We start from the raw sequence: 19,093 nt of genomic DNA on the forward strand, positions 1-19,093 counted from the left end.
TTATCTTTAAATGTTTGTCCGAAACTGCTTTTGTTTAAATATAATGTACTGTCTCAAAATATTTTCGTCTTAAATTATTTTTGTCTTAAATATAAAGTTTTGCCTTAAAATATTTTTGTTTCATATTTAAGACAATTCAATTGATATTAAATTTTAATGTAAAATAACTAAAATAAAAAATGATTTTTAAGACAAAATATTTCTTTTGTCTTAAAAAATTGTCTTAAAAGTGACCTTGGTGTAGTAGTGCCCAGACATATGTCTTGACCCTCCAAACATAACATTTATTGTCAATAAGATAAGATTGAGCAACCATTAAATTAAATTATTTTGTACCATTTGAATTACTCAACACTCCAACTAAATGTCGGAATATCACATTTCAAACCTCTCAACAAGTAAAATTTCACCACATGGATGCATTACTTAATCACCAACTCATATTTATTTCTCCCTCCGTTATTGCGAATTCGATCTTCAGTAGGAACAGTTCATGTTTTCATCGCGTGCATGTCCAATTTTGGATATCATTTGCTCGTGCTTTAAACCGTTTAACTCAGAGATCCAAGGATTTTTAATTGAGGATGTTATGAAACAGGTTTAAACACCAACCAAAAAAATGCCTTGCCACTTATATATTTGTTAATATGAATTAATTGTGTGCCCTCCCAATCGCCGATAGTTGAATTATGTTAATATATAAACTTGGACCAAGCTTGCTTGTTCATGATGGAGACTCCAGGCCCTCTAAACGTCTGTTAATCTACCTCTCGCTGTTGTCTTATTTACTCACTGGCTTGAACAATTTCAGACCTCATGCGTGGCCATTACAACGCTGTATGAGTTTCCACAATTTCTTTTACATCTTACAGTGAGCAGAAACTAACCAATAAATGTTTGGCACTCTAAACCAAAATATACCTCTGGCACTCTCAGAGAAAATTCTTCAACCATTATGAATTAGTAAAAAAATAGTAAAATTCTTCAACGATTATGAATTTTAAAATAATAGTTACTAAATATTATGAAGTATAAAAACTGAATTAATTGTTATTAAAGATTATGAATTATAAAACCAGAACTATAATAAATGTAACCTGTTATCACTCAGGTTGTCCCTTGGCTCCTAAGGGATACGGCCAAGGTAACCACAAACCAATCTTTTAGATGTAGGTCCTAGCCTACCTCCATCCAGAGAGGGCTCTCTCTTTAAAATTTAGCTTTGTTTTAGTGATATTTTAGGCTAGTTATGATGTACATGGTTTCGTTTTAAGTTTGGTGGGATGGATGATGTTTTAAAACAGAGGTGGCATGCAGAGTGTGAGAAGTTCAGACCATTGGGCAATGGAGTCAATGATTATGGGCAATTGGGTGTGATTTCTCTGGTAAAGAGGGGACTACAGAGCAAGATAGCTAAACATGGAACAATCTTCAAGCTGGAATTAAGATGAAAGGAGGTCAGGGATGAAAGGCAATTAAGAATCTTTCATCATGCTAACAGAGGGAAAGTGTGAGAATATTATCTAGGAGCAATTAAGGATTCTTAAATAGCATTCATAGATGAAAGAATTAGTGTAAACATGAGCAATGAAGAATTCATATTCATTACTAATTCTGAAGAAAACATAGAAAAATCATAGAAATTGAGCACATAGTACAACAAAGTAAATTCTGGGCTAGTCTTCTTTTCTACAACTTAGAATATGATATTTAGATGATATAGTAAACATATAAACTAAAAACACAAGTAAGAAAGACTTATTGATCCAGGAGGTAGCACGAGAGTTCTGTAATATGTTCTTTGGCCACCAAATCCACAACTAGCAAGTTCATAAGCAAAACATTCCAGCAATCTTTGTTCAGAAAAGTTCTCAAGTTTATAGCGCAAGTCCAGAATGAATTTTTATCAACCAACCAACCCTTAATACATCGTTCAGGGAGGTATTTATAAGACAAAATATGTACAAACAAGATCTGATAAAATATCTGAGAAAATATCTAAGATTAACCTAACGTAATCTGCAAGTAAGGTAAAAATATCTAGCATATGTTGCGCTGAAGGCAGCTCCTTCAAAGATTGGCTTAAAGGTGTCTTGTGTAGATTTGTGCTGTCTATCTGCAATAACTGCTCCTCGGATTTTGATCTGCTCCTCTTGGCCGGCTTCAATGTTCATCAATTCTGATCTGATTTAGCTTTTAATTCTGTACTGATACTCTTTGACTTGTTGGGATCCTTTTTAATGTTCTTCTGCTTTGGCTTTAATTCTCCATTGATACTCTTTAATTCCTCACTGATACACTTTTTGTTGAATCACCCTTGCTTACCACTTTATGGCAAAATAGAACTGCTATCGTGTCCATCTTGTTGCTTTTCTGTGTGCTGGGAAGTCTTTCGGCGCTGGCATCAAAAAAATATCAAAAAGGAGGAGGACTGCATAATGGAAAACACAGTTGAGGCTGCGAGCTCGTTGTCCAGAGCTATTCTAGTCTGGGGCGGTCGAAATGGCTGAAGAAGTCATATGGTTCCTTTGCTTTTGGAGCGCGCGCAGGCGCAGACTCAAAATATAAGAAAATAAGCTTTTTACCCCTTTAATGGGCAAAAACGACTTAAAGCAGGAGATTCATGATTTTCAAGGTGGGAGCGATCACTTTTGGATAAAATAGAAACGGATAAATACGGGCCATTGGATCATGCAAGGGCGGATCCAACGGCTAAGAAGAAATTGCAATATCGCATCAGCGATGGGAAAGGGGTTGGGAATATATGGGATAGATGATACTGCGACATGCGATAGAGATATCGCATCGGCGATCGCATCGGGGATGGAATGGTAGGAAAGCTTTACGATATGGAATAAGCGATTGCGAAATGGGATTACGAAATGTATATATATCATTGGATGTGGGGGTTAATCGGACGGCGGATGGGCGATCGCTATATCGCGTCGGCAGAGGGCAAGGGGCATGAGCCTTTACATATATGCGATTGCAATATAGCGATAAAGCGGTAAAGGGGTGAGAAAGCGAAAATGCGGTGATTTGTGGTAAAACATGCATTTTACGATAAAATGGAGATTTGCGGAAAAAGGGAGATTAACGATAAAACATGGGATTTGCGGTAGTGGAGGCTTGCGATAGTGATATCGTGGCGATTGCGATAGTGATATCGCATCGGGGGAATGTATCGGGGAAACAAAATAGAGGGGAAGGTGAATAATGCGATTGCGACTTGCGATATTGCATCGAAGGAGGTTTAAACGGTGCGATATCACGTCGGAGGAGGTTGAATGGAGCGATATCGGATCGGAGGAGGCCAACATCCATTGGAGGAGGGCTTTTAACAAGTTTCAAGTAAACTTAGTAATTCCCGAAGAAACCTACTTATGGTTATATTTCAACCAAGGCGGGGTTATGTTAAATATGGGATTTTTATCATATTTTTAATACGGGGAGGGAAATAACATGGGACTTATATAATAAAATTAGAAGTTAATATGAAATTTTTGAGAAGAAAGTGCTAAGTACAAAGTTTTATAACTTAGGTAAAGGGGAAAAAGGTAAAGGCTTTAAGAAATGTGACTTCTTGCCTAAAGCAAGAACATGGTTTTTCTTAACCTTTCTCACGAAATGTAGTACTCTAGGAGTATTGAGCAGATCTCAATATCCTTGGGGGAAATTAGTAAATGATTTGAGGAAGTGTGAAGGGGGGTTAGACATGCCTCGCTTGAGCTGCTCCAAGGGAATCTGTCTTGCACTTGTGATTGAAGTAAATTCAACACTTTGAAACACAAAATTTATCACAAGTCTTCATTATGCAACCTCAAAACTCCCTACCCTGCCTACTTTGCCTAACATTTTGTCTTCTTTTTGGATGGGTGCACTTAGGCTAGCAAATCCTGATTTTCTTGTTTTCTTTTGGCTATCCTCTTATCTAAATCTACCCTTATCTCTTCCAGGGGCTCAAATTAAACAGTTGAGCACCCTTGTTTCTCTACCTATCTAGTAATATGCCAAGATTAAACAGTTTCGACAGATTTTTATTCTCTATCTCTAAAAACAAGAAATTTAAACCTAGAGAGGCCAAGATTAAGCTGTTTGGCCTTCCCTTAACTGAGACAAAAATACTGATTGCATGACTTAAAGTTCTTCAAATATGGAACCTTTGCAGCATGGGAAAAGATGACATATTTGGCATTTTCACAGTCAATCATGAAATATGACACCTATTGGTATAGGAACCTAACAGTGGCTCCACTTGGGGATGGCCTTTCCGTTGTAAAAAGTCAAGAACAGTTGGTCATATTGCTTTATTTTTCAACTATTGCTGTAATCTGAAAACATCTTGCGTTGGAGGCCATAGATCTAGATCTTTGCAATCCTGTATGCAACACCTTTTTGAGCTGAGTTGCAGTGAAATTACAGCGCTGTTTCTTGCTGGTTCCCTCTGAGTGCTTGCCACCATATTCATATTTTCTCGAGAACTTCCTTTGAGATAAATTCAAAATAAACATCAGAATGGTGAATCTCCTTGATTTTGTCTTGAAAATTTGCTGCGTTGTTTCCTTATCTAACTGCTGAAAACTAAAAATGCTGGAAATACAAATATTAATGTACAATATACAATTGCATTATGTTCATCAAAAAGGGTCAAAATAGTGTTTGAGCATTCGCCCATTGACAGGGCCATATTTAGCTTCTGTGCCATCCAAACTCTTCAGAAAGTAGGTGTTATTGCCTTGTACAGCTTGAATAACAAATGGTCCTTTCCATAGGAAATCAAATTTGCCATGTTTCCCTTTATCCTCTCTTCTTGAGTCCCATCTAAGCACTTTGTTTCCTATGAAGAAATCTTCAGCCTTTGTTCTTTTGTCAAAGATCTTTTTCAACTTTTCTTGTAAAATCTGAGTTCTTTGATACACATCCTCTCTTGTCTGCTGCAAGTGAATAGTTTGATTGATCCTTCTTTGAATATCATTAGGCTCTGCTTGTATCTCTTCTAGTAGCTTGATCACTGGGATTCCCAAAGATGAAGGGAATATTGCCTCCATGCCATAAACCAATTCATATGGGCTTGTTCCAATGGATCATTTGGTGGTCAATCTGTCAGCCCATAGTGCATTCACAAGCTTCTTGTGCCAATTCTTTTTGTTCTCCTCCAAGACTTTCTTGATGATATTGATCAAACTTTTGTTGGATGACTCACCTAGGCCATTACCTTGAGGGTAATAGGCTGTGGAGTGACCTAAGGTAACGTGGTATTTGTGGAAAAAACAAATCATTCTCTTGGATTTAAAGGCAGCGACATTGTCTATGATAATCTTTTTGGGACAGCCAAATCTAGACAAGATGTTGGTTTCTAGGAATTGCATGATGATTGAGTCATTGGCTTGCCTACAAGGGATGGCTTCTATCCACTTGGTAAAGTTGTCTGTGGCAGTCAAAATCCACTTGTGCTGGCCTGAACAGGAGGAATGAACTTCACCAATGAAGTCTAAACCCCATTGTTGAAATGGTTTTTCAGTTGAAATAGGTTTAAGGGGTAAGGGCGGCAGCTTTCTTTTGCCTTCAAAGATCTGGCACTTATGGCATGAAACAACAAATTTCTTTACATCAGCAAACAGGGAGGGCCAATAGTATCCAGCCCTTAGTATCTTGTTAGCAGTAGATTTCTAATAAAAGTTCCCACTGCAGTCCCCTGCATGAAACTCCTTCATAACATTATCAGTTTCATCCAATGTTAGACAATTAAGAAAAATTCCTTCATGATTTTTCCAAAATAGAACATTGTCTATAATACAAAACTTTGATGCTTTCATTTTTAAAAATCTCTTTTTAGTTCTAGACAACCCTAGAGGAGCATGCAGGTTTAACGATACAAAACATATGTCGGTATACCATGGTGATTGTAAAAAGGCTCGATTGATCTGTGGAGTCGCCATCTCCTGTTCGTTGTCCAGTTCATTAATGTCAAGGGCTTGAAAATTAGTTTCAGTCATCAGTTTGGCTAGACCTTGTCCTTTTATCAATTTAGTGGGCTTGATTTCAATTTCATATTCTAGGATGTTGGCAATCCACTTGCCTCTTCTGCCCTCAATTCCTTCTTGAGTTAGAATGTCTTTAACCACCACATTTGGAACATATGCTATGACATGTGAATATAAAATGTAAATTCTGAAATCCTTGATGGATTTTACAAGGGCATAAGCTTGTTTTTCCATGATTTGATACTTTAAGGGAGCATCTCTAAGGGCTCTGCTGAAGAAAGCAATGGGCTTTTCACATCCCTGGTCATCTTTTTGCAATAGGACAACAGTAATGGTATGTTCAGAAGCAAAGGAAAAAATGATGAAATCTCTATCAAATTTTGGGCTTGTGAGGACTGGTGTTTTCGTTAAGGCTGTTTTGATGTCCTCAAAGGCTTGTTTGGCTTCTATTGTCCATTTGACTTTAGAATCTTTTTTGAGCATATTGATTAACAATCTTATCAGCTCAGCCAAATTGGGAATGAATCTTCTTAGGAAATTGATCTTCCCTGAAAAAGCTTGCAGTTCTTTGATGTTTCTTGGATAAGGGACTTGAAGGATAGCTTGAATTTTGTCTGGGTCGATTCTAATACCATCTTTTGAAATAATATGACCTAGAAGCTTGCCTTCCTCTAGACCAAACAGGGACTTCTTTGGGTTTAAAGATATGCCATATTTCCTACAAGTTAGGAACACTTGCCTTAGATGTTTTAAATGCTCTTGGTCTGATTTTGAAAATGGAGTAAGATCATCCAGGTAGACTACTAAGAAATCATGGATTTCTTTGGCAAAGGCTATGTCCATTGCTCTTTGAAAAGTGGCCCCTGCATTTTTGAGTCCAAAAGGCATTTTAACATATTTAAAGGTTCCCCACGGTGTTGTAAAGGCAGTTTTGTCTTGATCATCTGGGTGAACTAAGATCTGATTAAATCTTGAGAAGCCATCTAATAGTGAACTTCTGGAAGCTCCTACTACCCTTTGTAGGATATGATCCATCTTGGGTAAGGGGTAATGGTCCTTAAGAGAGACTTTGTTTAAATTTCTTAAGTCAACACACAATCTAATCTCACCCATTTTCTTCCTTGTGGGCACTAAGTTGGATATCCATTCTGAAAATCTAATTGGTGAAATAATTCCAGCTTCAAACATTCTCTTCACTCCTTTCTCAATCAAGGGGAGAAGCACAGGATTGATTCTTCTTAGTTTCTGTTTGAAAGGCTTTTGATTTGGTTTCAAAGGTATAGTATGTTGGATGACCGAAGTATCATAGGATTTGAGGTCCTCATAACTCCAGGCAAAAACATCTTGGAACTCTTTAAACAAGTCAACATATTTTGGCTTTCGATCAGCAAGCAACGATTTGGATAGTTTTATCATTTTGGGAATTTATGTGGTCCCAATATTGTAGTCTTCAATTGCAGCATTTAAGGGTTGCATCTTTGGCTTTCTAGGGATATCATTTGAATCAAATATGTCTTCTAAGGGAGTCAAGCTTGTGGGCAGAAAATTGTCTTTCAACTCAATAACTTCAGCCTCTGCCTGAGCTATTTCATCGAAATTCATTTGTTTGAGCTCTTGTATATTTTTGTCATCAAAAGTTGCTGGGTACAAAATTTGAGTTGTTGTTTCAGCTGATATGGTCTGCTCATTTTTGCTTATCACTTGTTGTGGATCATCTATGGTATCGGCATCAATGTTTAAACTTGAGAATTCTTCTTGTAAAGTGAGGAAGTTATTTATTTGTGTGTCATCTTCAAATACTTGCCAATTTTTGATATTATTTGGGACATCAGGCCTGTGTTTGAGTTCAGCTGTGAAATGGTGATTGGGCTCAAATGGTAGCTTGCATGTGCTGGCAAAGGTTGCTAAGCTATGTGCATGTAAATTGTGGCTTCTTGAGATTTTGGTAAGTTGGGATTTTGAGAAGGTATTGAGTATTTCAATGGCTTCCCCTCTATAAGATCTCAACCTATTATCATTTATGAAAAGATTTCCCTTCATTTGATGTATAATCAGATCCGAGTCTCCTAGGATTGAAACTTTTGTTGCCCTTAGTGTTCTGATCAGTTTGAGACCCAACAAGAGGGCTTCATGCTTTGCCATATTGTTTGTACATCTGAAATTTAGCCTATAGGCATGACCTTCAGCATGATCAGTTTGTGTGTTGTGGATCCACACCCCTGCCCCTGCTCCTAGTTTGTTTACTGAGCCATCAAATTCTAAGTACCATAAGATTTCTTGCTTGTGGTCAATACTGGGAGTTGTAATCATTTTCTTAGTGGGCAGATTTGAATTTTTGTTTCACATAGTTTGCCTTGTATGCTGGTTACATCAATTAATACAACAGTTCCTAGGTTTTGGGCAACTGATTCTTCATTTATGCAGATCTCTTGCTCTAAAGCCAAATGTTTATCATCAGTCGGAGAACACATATCAGCATTAAACAAGATGAATGAATCCATATCGGAATGGATATAACAGGTAAGAAAGTTTTGGGGCTTTTCTTCACTGCTGACCACATATTTCATTAATGTTTCTCGGTATAATCTCTTTGGTTGCCCAAAGACTGAAATAGTGGCATAGGATAGGTCTAATTGCAAAGATCCTTGGAGTTTGGCCCCCCAAGATCTTGACAAAAGCATACCATACTTGGGTGGAATGTCAGCTACCACCACATCCATTAGGATTGTTTTGGTTGGGTATTGGACCAAGGACACACATAAATATTTGATTAGGCCTAAACACCTGACTCTGCTGGAATCAAATGAGAACAAGTCTTTGTATGGTCTAGTGATATCTAACTCTAGTTTCTCCATTACAGATTTGGGCATTAGGTTGTGGGAAGCTCCTGAATCAAACATCGCATTGTGTAACACTTTGTCATGGATGTTTAAACTGACATAAAAGGATAGAACACCTCCATTTTCTGTTTTACCATTGACTTCAGGACCAAAAAGTAATTCAGGTTGATCATCTAGGACATTAACATCATCCCTATTCTTTGGGATTCACAGTGACCTATTGATTTGCTGTCTATATACATCATGTTTAGCAAGCTCAGAGAGAGGAATAGATATTTTTAACTTACCAATTTCTGCTTCTAACTCGAAGGGCTTCTCCGATTGAGTTTTTGTGTTGTGACTAGCAGATTTTCCCTTTTGAATTGCATCTTCAGTGACTTTCTCTTGATTTTCAGTGTTGTTATAGGCTTCTTCTGTTTTGGAAATGCTTTTAGGAGCACTGTTTAAATTCTCTTTTGAGGAAGAGGATATAAATGGCTAATTTTTAGAGGCCTGTAGATCTGATATATCTTCCACAGTGATTTCTTTTGGGTTTGGGTTCGTTTTATCAGAGGGTTCTGTGAGGACAACTTTGTCTCTTATCTTCTTTGGCTGTTTAGCATCTTTTGGTTTGATGGTTTCATGCACATCTATGGTTCTGGTCCTCAATTTGTACTGCTTGTGAACTTCATATACTGCTGCATAATAGCCCTCTCTAAAGTCAAATGATTCTCCGGACATGGTTTGGAATTGATTGATATCATGATCATCTTGGTCTTCTTGGGTTAGAAAGATTTGTTGCTCACTGCTCAAACCCATCAAGTTGATGTGAGTGTCCCCGGTTGGCTCACTAGATGTTGATGCTTTAGCATAGTTTTCTTGAAAAGGAGGTCTGATATTCTGGTCAGGACCAGCCCTTCCAACATTTGGATTTTGATTTTTTTTTAAATTTGGGTTTCTGATAGTATTACTTGGTTGTCCTTCCCATGATGATTTTCTTTCAATAGTTCTCACTCTATCTCCAAGACTGTGCATGCCATTGATGATTGCATCCAATTTTTGCTCCAATGCTGAAGGTTCTTCTTTAAAAGTAGTTCTTTTCTCAACTCTTGCTCTATTTCGCTTAGCGATCAAGTTTTCCTCCACACTGATAGTTATATTCTGCATGTCTGCTAGGCTTTGAGGGGCTCTTTCCCTCAGCTGATATGCCATGTCAGAATCAAATCCATCAGGGAATTTGATCAAAGCTAGGTCAGGTGGAGGTCTAAGGTTTTGTGGGATAGCATTATAAACACTGTTGAATCTAGCACAATAGTCTAGGACAACTTCTTGTGGGCCTCTTTTGATAGTGTCATACTCTGATAAAATGTGCAGAGGATCTTTCTTCTTTTCCCATCTGTTAAGAAATGTTTGGTAAAGAGCTACTGGATCAGCTATGGAATTTTCAGGGAGAGCTCTAAACCAAAGCCTGACATCAACTGTCAAACTTTGGACAAAAATCTTCATTCTTACATCATCATCATCTATTTCATATTTCTCAAAATAGTCCTGCATTTTCTTGGTATGTTGCAGGGCTGTGTAAGAACCAGTACCATCAAAAGATGTGATTTTGGTATGATAATCCTGAGGCATAGCCCCTGGATTTGCAGGTAACTGTAAAGGGGCATAACGATTCGCCATATTTATAGGGATAAATTGAACAACAAGAAGGAGTGGAACAGCTGGAACAGTAGGAACAAAAGTGGAAATATGTATAGTGGATGGAGGTGAAGGGAAGGTGCTTTGAGAAGTGGAGGATGAACTAGGAGAAGTTGGAGTAATATGAGGATGGAATGAAACTTTGGCAGGAGTTGGAATATAGCCTTGCTGAATTGTTTCAGGACTTGAATCAGCAAAATCTTCTTTTCGCTCTTGCTTCCTGAGGGTCTTCGGGATTAAATTGGGATTTTCAAAAACAGCTGGGGGATCTGGGCCTGGATTTGATCTGGTATAGCGAGTTTTCTTCTTTGGAGCCAGCTTCCAAGACAACGATTGGAAAAATGCGTTGCTCCCCAGTGGAGTCTTGATTGTGAAAATGATGTGGAGTCACCAGGTGGATGATTTTAACCTTTGTGTGTCTCATCCTTGTCCACCATCATAGATCAGATCTAAACCTGTAAAATAATTATGAAGAAAAGGTTCACTTTCTCCAGGAAACAAAATTTTGAGATTTTTATGATTATTTTGATTTTTTGTGATTTTTCAAAACAATTTTTATGATTTCTTTAAGAGGCTTTTGATATGAGATTTCAACTTTCTTAAAGATTTTATTTGAGACAAGGAACTGATCAAGTATTTGGACTTGCAATAATAAACAAATTATTCAAGTTCCCCAGTGGAGTCACCAATGATGTTATCACTCAGGTTGTCCCTTGGCTCCTAAGGGATATCGTCGAGGTAACCACAAACCAATCTTTTAGATGCAGGTCCTAGCCTACCTGCATCCAGAGAGGGCTCTCTCTTTAAAATTTAGCTTTGTTTTAGAGAGATTTTAGGCTAGTTATGATGTACATGTTTTTGTTTTAAGTTTGGTGGGATGGATGATGTTCTCAAACAGAGGTGGCATGCAGAGTGTGAGAATTTCAGACAATTGGGCAATGGAGTCAATGATTATGGGCTACTGGGTGTGATTTCTTTGGTAAAGAGGGGACTACAGAGCAAGATAGCTAAACATGGAACAATCTTCAAGCTGGAATTAAGATGAAAAGAGGTCAGGGATGAAAGGCAATTAAGAATCTTTCATCATGCTAAGAGAGGGAAAGTGTGAGAATATTATCTAGGAGCAATTAAGGATTCCTAAACGGCATTCATAGATGAAAGAATTAGTGTAAACATGAGTAATGAACAATTCATATTCATTACTAATTCTGAAGAAAACATAGAAAAATCATAGAAATTGAGCACAGAGTACAACAAAGTAAATTCTGGGCTATTCTTCTTTTCTGCAACTTAGAATATGATATTTAGATGATATAGTAAACATATAAACTGAAAACACAGGTAAGAAAGACTTATTGATCCATGAGGTAGCACGAGAGTTCTGTAATATGTTCTTTGGCCATCAAATCCACAACCAGCCAGTTCATAAGCAAAACATTCCAGCAATCTTTGTTCAGAAAAGTTCTCAAGTTTACAGCGCAAGTCCAAAATAAATTTTTATCAACCAACCAACCCTTAATACATCGTTCAGGGAGGTATTTATAAGACAAAATATGTACAAACAAGATCTGATAAAAGATCTAAGAAAATATCTAAGATTAACCTAACGTAATCTGCAAGTAAGGTAAAAATATCTAGCATATGCTGCGTTGGAGGCAGATCCTTCAAAGTTTGGCTTAAAGGTGTCCTGTGTAGCTCTATGCTGTCTATATGCAATAATTGCTCCTTGGCTTTTGATCTGCTCCTCTTGGCCGTCTTCAATGTTCATCAATTCTGATCTGATTTAGCTTTTAGTTCTGTACTGATACTCTTTGACTTGTTGGGATCCTTTTTAATGTTCTTCTGCTTTGGCTTTAATTCTGCACTGATACTCTTTAATTCCTCACTGATACACTTTTTGCTGAATCGCAGTTGCTTACCACTTTATGGCAAAATAGAACTGCTATCATGTCCATCTTGTTGCTTTTCTGTGTGCTGGGAAGTCTTTCGGCGTTGGCATCAAAACATTATCAAAAAGGAGGAGGACTGCATAATGGCAAACACACTTGAGGCTGCGAGCTCGTTGACCGGAGCTATTATGGTCTGAGGCAGTCGAAATGGCTGAAGAAGTGATATGGTTCCTTTGCTTTTGGAGCACATGCAGGTGCAGACTGAAAATATAAGAAAATAAGCTTTTTACCCCTTTAATGGGCAAAAACGACTTAAAGCAGGAGATTCATGATTTGCAGGGCAGGAGCAATCACTTTTGGATAAAATAGAAGTGGATAAATGTGGGCCATTGGATCATGCAAGGACGGATCCAACGGCCGAGAAGAAATTGCAATATCATATCGACGATGGGCAAGGGGTCAAGAATATATGGGATAGATGATACTGCGACATGTGATAGCGATATCGCATCGGCGATCGCATCAAGGATGGAATGGGAGGAAGGCTTTGCGATATGCAATAAGCGATTGCGAAATGGGATTGCAAAATGGATATATACCATTGGATGTGGGGGTTAATCGGACGGCAGACGGGTGATCGCTATATCGCGTCGGCGGAGGGCAAGGGGCATGAGCCTTTACATATATGCGATTTCGATATAGTGATAAAGTGGTAAAGGGGCGATAAAGCGGAAATGCAGTGATTTGCGTTAAAAGGGAGATTAACAATAAAACATGGGATTTGCGGTAGCGAAGGCTTGCGATAGCGATATTGCAGCGATTGCGATAGCGATATCGCATCGGGGGAATGTATTGGGGAAACAAAATAGAGGGGAAGGTGAATAATGCGATTGCGACTCACGATATCGCATCGGAGGAGGTTTAAACGGTGCGATATCGCATCGGAGGGGGTTGAATGGAGCGATATCAGATCGGAGGAGGCCAACATGCATCGAAGGAGGGTTTTTACTAAGTTTCAAGTAAACTTAATAATTCCCAAAGAAACCTACTTATGGTTATATGTCAACCAAGGCGGGGATATGTTAAATATGGGATTTTTATCATATTTTTAATACGGGGAGGGAAATAACATGGGATTTATATAATAAAATCAGAAGTTAATATGAAATTTTTGAGAAGAAAGCGCTAAGTACAAAGTTTTATAACTTAGGCAAAGGGGAAAAAGGTAAAGGCTTTAAGAAATGTGACTTCTTTCCTAAAGCAAGAACATGGTTTTTCTTAACCTTTCTCATGAAATGGAGTACTCTAGGAGTATTGAGCAGATCTCAATATCCTTGGGGGAAATTAGTAAATGATTTGGGGAAGTGTGAAGGGGAGTTAGACATGTCTCGCTTGAGCTGCTCCAAGGGAATCTGCCTTGCACTTGTGATTGAAGTAAATTCAACACTTTGAAACATAAAATTTATCACAAGTCTTCATTCTGCAACCTCAAAACTTCCTACCCTGCCTATTTTGCCTAACATTTTGTCTTATTTTTGGATGGGTGCACTTAGACTAGCAAACCTTGATTTCCTTCTTTTCTTTTGGCTATCCTCCTATCTAAATCTACCCTTATCTCTTCCAGGTGCTCAGATTAAACAGTTGAGCACCCTTGTTTCTCTGCCTATCTAGTAATCTGCCAAGATTAAACAGTTTGGACAGATTTTTATTCTCTATCTCTAAAAACAAGAAATTTAAACCCAGAGAGGCCAAGATTAAGCTGTTTGGCCTTCCCTTAACTGCGACAAAAATACTGATTTCATGACTTAAAGTTCTTCAAATATGAAATCTTTGCAGCATGGGAAAAGATGACATATTTGGCATTTTCACTGTCAATCATGAAATATGACACCTATTGGTATAGGAACCTAACATAACCTGAACCCAAAACACATAATTTTTGCATAATTCCCGGAATGTATGTGATATAGTTAATGCATATTATGGATCATAATATATTGAACACGTAACCCAAAACAAAATTCTGAAATATAATAGGTTTATTGTAAAATAAGAATTATAATAATTATAATATTATAATCAGTATTCTAAAATGTAATATCGTTAATATATAATAATAATAATAATAATAATAATTATTATTATTATTATTATTATTATTATTATTGCTTTCCGACATTAAAATTTATGAAACTAGAATTATAATATATATTGTGTGAATTTTTGCAATGTATTTTAAAGTGTATTATGAATCATAACAATATTGTTTATAATGATTACTATTCATGAAATAAATCTTTGTACTTTTAAAAAATTATTGTCATTGTTTATTATGTATTATAATATAGTTTATAAAAATTACAGGTTAGAATTCTTGAATAGATATATCATATATATATATATTTGTTGGTCTAAAATTTGGAGTATTTTAAATTTTTTTTTGTAGATTGTTTAAAAAAAATAAAATAGAGTTAGATGTATTATTCAATAAAAGATATAATAGCTTGTTCATGCATATAGTAACTCTCTATTTATTTATTTTTGTCTGCATTGGTTATGGTTTATGATTGTTTGTGTTGGTTATTATTTATCATGGTATTATATAGAGATTTCGTTCCTTTGTTGGTGCAATGATTGGAGTATTACATCGGAATTTGGCTCTGTTGTTTGTTTATAAATAGATATATCATTCAATAAAAAATATAGAAGTTTTTGTATGCATATCTCTGTAACCGTTGTGTCTCTTCTCATTCTTTATGATGGAATCACAGTGAGGTTCTCGTGGCTTCCAAATGCTAGTGCCAAGGAGATTGAGTACAAGAATTGATCCTCACATATGTGAGAAAAATATGGTAGGTCAAAGGTGTTAACAAATTATTTTTTAGTAAGATATATGACATATGTATAGTTTTTATATTAAATAAGCATATCTCCCTTAATATTGAAATCCTAAAATTCTTATTATTTTATGCTTACTAAGTCTCCTCACATTCTATTGTTTGTATGTATGACATCAATAAAAGTCTTAACATATTGTATTATAATGAATTTGTAAACCTGAGTATCTCCACTATAAAAAATTTCTCAAAAGCATTTTGCATAATCATGAAGAGTTTAATATTAATTATAAAATAAAAAAAAAAAAAAAAAAAATTAAAATATTCTAACCATCAAGCCACATTCAAAATTCATATGAACACATAGAAATAAATAGGGTTATGACTTGTTAAATCATGATTTTTCAAAGAAAAGAGAAAAATCACTAAGTGAATCTTAAAAATGTGAATAAATCCACACAATTTTTTTAGATTGAAGTGTAAAAGTGTCGAAATGCATTTTTTCGTTTAACTTTGTTCGTATCAAAAATGGCTACTAGAAACTCAAAAAACACCCAATGAAACTCATAATTCACAGAAGAAGTCGAACAATTAAGTTTGAGCTTCAAAATTGTCATTAAGTATAAGTAACATGTTTATAACCAGAAAGAAAAAAAGATATCGAATATTGGTTCATTATAAATAGATAATCACACAACAAAAAAGATAAAAGTTTTCATCTCTATATCTAGTAGCTCTGTAACCATTTTTTGTTCTCATTATTTAAACTCTTCTCGTGAATTCCAAATGCTAGTGTCAACGAAATTGGTGTTGAGAGAGTGCACGAAAATTGTGTACATGTGAGAAAAATATGGTAGCTCAATGGTGTTAACAAATTATTTTTTTTTTAGTGAAATATATGATATATGTTTAGTTTTATATTAAATAAGTGCACCTCATTTAATATTGAAATCAAATTTTTTTATCATTTTCTCCTCTTTTATAAATCTCTTTGCATTTTATTATTTGTATGGATGTTGTCAATACATATCTATATATCAATGCTAATATGAAAAGAAAATAAGAATTATTTACGATGAAAAATGTAAGTTAAATTCTTGTTGATTTATTTTATGGATGAAACAATAATATCTACCTTTAAAAAAAGTAAGGCCAATTCAATCTAGTCTACCCATCTTCTTTAGCGAAGATAGATCTTGTGGCCCCACATGGATTAAGATCTTGTTCCTGGCCAAACCATTGTTGAGAAGACATATCTCACTTATTACTAAGTAAACGGGAGAAAATCTTAGTAACACTAAACTGCATCATATTTGCAAAATATTACATCATTTTTGTTAGGAAGGCATGTTTCACATACTAGTAAGTAAGAATAAGTGGATAAAACCCTCCTAAAAGCTCATATTTACATGATATATGTTTCCTAAAATATAAAAATATATACCTATACCAATTATGACATTGATCTAATTAAAAATATAGAATCAGTGCCAAAAACATGTTTATCAAATTATCATAAAATGTGAAAAGGTTTTCAAATGATAACTGAAATTTATTTAGTGTCAAGAGTATCTTCATGGTCATTTTGAACTAGTGCGACAATAATGTTTTTGGATATGTGGAAGATTTTATGCATAAGCAAGAGAAGCACAATGGGATGTGAAATATAATTAGTTGCTTCATTAAAATATGAATAAAAAAATCATGAAAATTTGAATAAAAAATAATGAACTTTTTGCTTTTGAGAAATCCAAGGTCAAACAAAAAATAGTGGAGCAAACAATATAGATGAAGCATGATAGTTATTGACCTAAAGGATATAAACACTCATGCTTAGGAATCCAAAAACTCAATTTTTTTCTTTTTAATGAATGGGTGAATCCATGAAGATGGGTTACATTTTCAGGCCAAATGTAGCATGAAATTTCAAAATTTTACTCTTTTATCAAATTGAATCCCTCAAAATTCATATAAGATTTATGAATTTAGATTTGGGGTAATGAGACAATTTGTACACAATTATGTTGTTGTCCTAATGATTTCTATTTCAAAGAATATTAGTGTCATATAATCTATCAAATTTCCATTACATTAAATGCTTGTCCTTGCAATTTGTTTCATATCTTAACAAGTTTGTGCATGTTAGTGCGAAATAAATTAGTCTAAAATGTGTGTGTATGTATGTGTATATATATATATATATATATATATATATATATATATACTTGATCTACACAAAGAGCACTAATCAGTCTATATTGAAACTTAAATTTTTTATGCAAAATTATTTTCTTTATTATTTTTTGAAGTTGGAAAATAAATATTTGGATTGCAGTTTTCAAACACGTCTTTGTGATTGATTTTTTTCTCTTCTATTTAAATAAATTAAAAAACAAGAGTAGACTCTAAACAAGACTTGTAAATGAAATGAATGCAATTTTTTGAATTTTTTTTTTTGTTTTTGTATATTTTATGTTATCGTTTTTTCATTAGCCCCTTTGAAACTATCCAAAATGAAACTATCCAAAAAAAATTCAAGCATAAGATTTATAAGGAATTAGATGAAAATATCATATGAATTCAAAAATTTCAAACTCATGTTCCATTGGATAGAGGATTGGTTCACAAACCCAACGTGATCAACTCTGCGCTAAAGGACAAATATTGGCTCAAGTCCACTATTCTACAAGATGGTGTCACAGAGAAATCTCTAGAATGGGAGCTACCATTATTTAGTTTAGGTCTTTCACAACTCAATTGAACACTTAAAAAGCTCAATCAAGAGCTTTATGTAAATTTTGAAATAACTTGATCGAGCATTTAATAAACCCTCATTTGAAATAGCGACGGGTTGATAAAAACATCGTCTCGATTCAGGGATGTAGCTCAACCGATAAAATATCTCGATCAAGCCATTGCTTTTCACCGTACTCCCTAGATTCATTGATCAAATATGAATAAGGAATCATGCTGCAAACAAGCATTACAGGGGAGCCACCCTGTCGTCCATTTCTTTATTCCATCGATATGTTATCACATTGATCAAGTCCTTTTTTCCTCCCTCATAAACAACCATGGGGTTTTTTAATTGATCCATAGTATAAATCTTTCTTCGATAATACAATTTATTAGTTTTCTATTAAGATATAAAATACCTCTTCCATCCTTTGATTGGCCCACTCAATAAATTTTTGCCTGAATCGTGCAAGAGAGGAATTCAAGAGATTGATGCGAGATAAAAGATTATAAACATAGATTTATTTTAATCACATAATATGATTTCTATCATAATGCATGCTACTGGTATTTGGGTAAGATTCAAATCCATCTTTATGTAGCTTTCAAAACTCTCTGTAAATTTGATTAACGTAAGTAAAATTAAAACTTTAATTCTGCTAAGTTTTCAAAAGATTGTGTATTTTATGTTTTTCCAAATGACCATTAGTTACTATTTTATTTTAAAAGGACATTTGGTTAATCAAAGAAAATCATGGTTGGACTCCCCCTACAATTTATATTTCGCTCCTGGTTAATCAAAGAAAATCATGGTTGGACTCCCACTACAATTTATATTTCGCTCCTGCAATTTAATCAATAGACTCAGCTTGTGTTGCATATGAGAAATCATTATAGACAAAATTCTAAGCATTGGAATGATTATAGTATACAATTCTGCAGTGAAGGACCAGGTAATATTACCCATCAGGAAGGCATGTGAGCGACTCCTTTTCTCGAAGGTGGATTGCTTGACATGGTAGCTATCGTTGCAGTTTCTTTGCTCCTTCTGGTTTTTTCTTTTATGAAACAATTTGGTCAACATGAAGAGAGCAACATTGGAAGGAATTATGACAATACCACTGCCATTG

Source organism: Pinus tabuliformis, chromosome X (genome assembly GCF_031772625.1).
Source record: "Pinus tabuliformis cultivar Carrire ecotype Pingquan chromosome X, CPIR1, whole genome shotgun sequence".
In the NCBI taxonomy this organism is placed as follows: Eukaryota; Viridiplantae; Streptophyta; class Pinopsida; order Pinales; family Pinaceae; genus Pinus; species Pinus tabuliformis.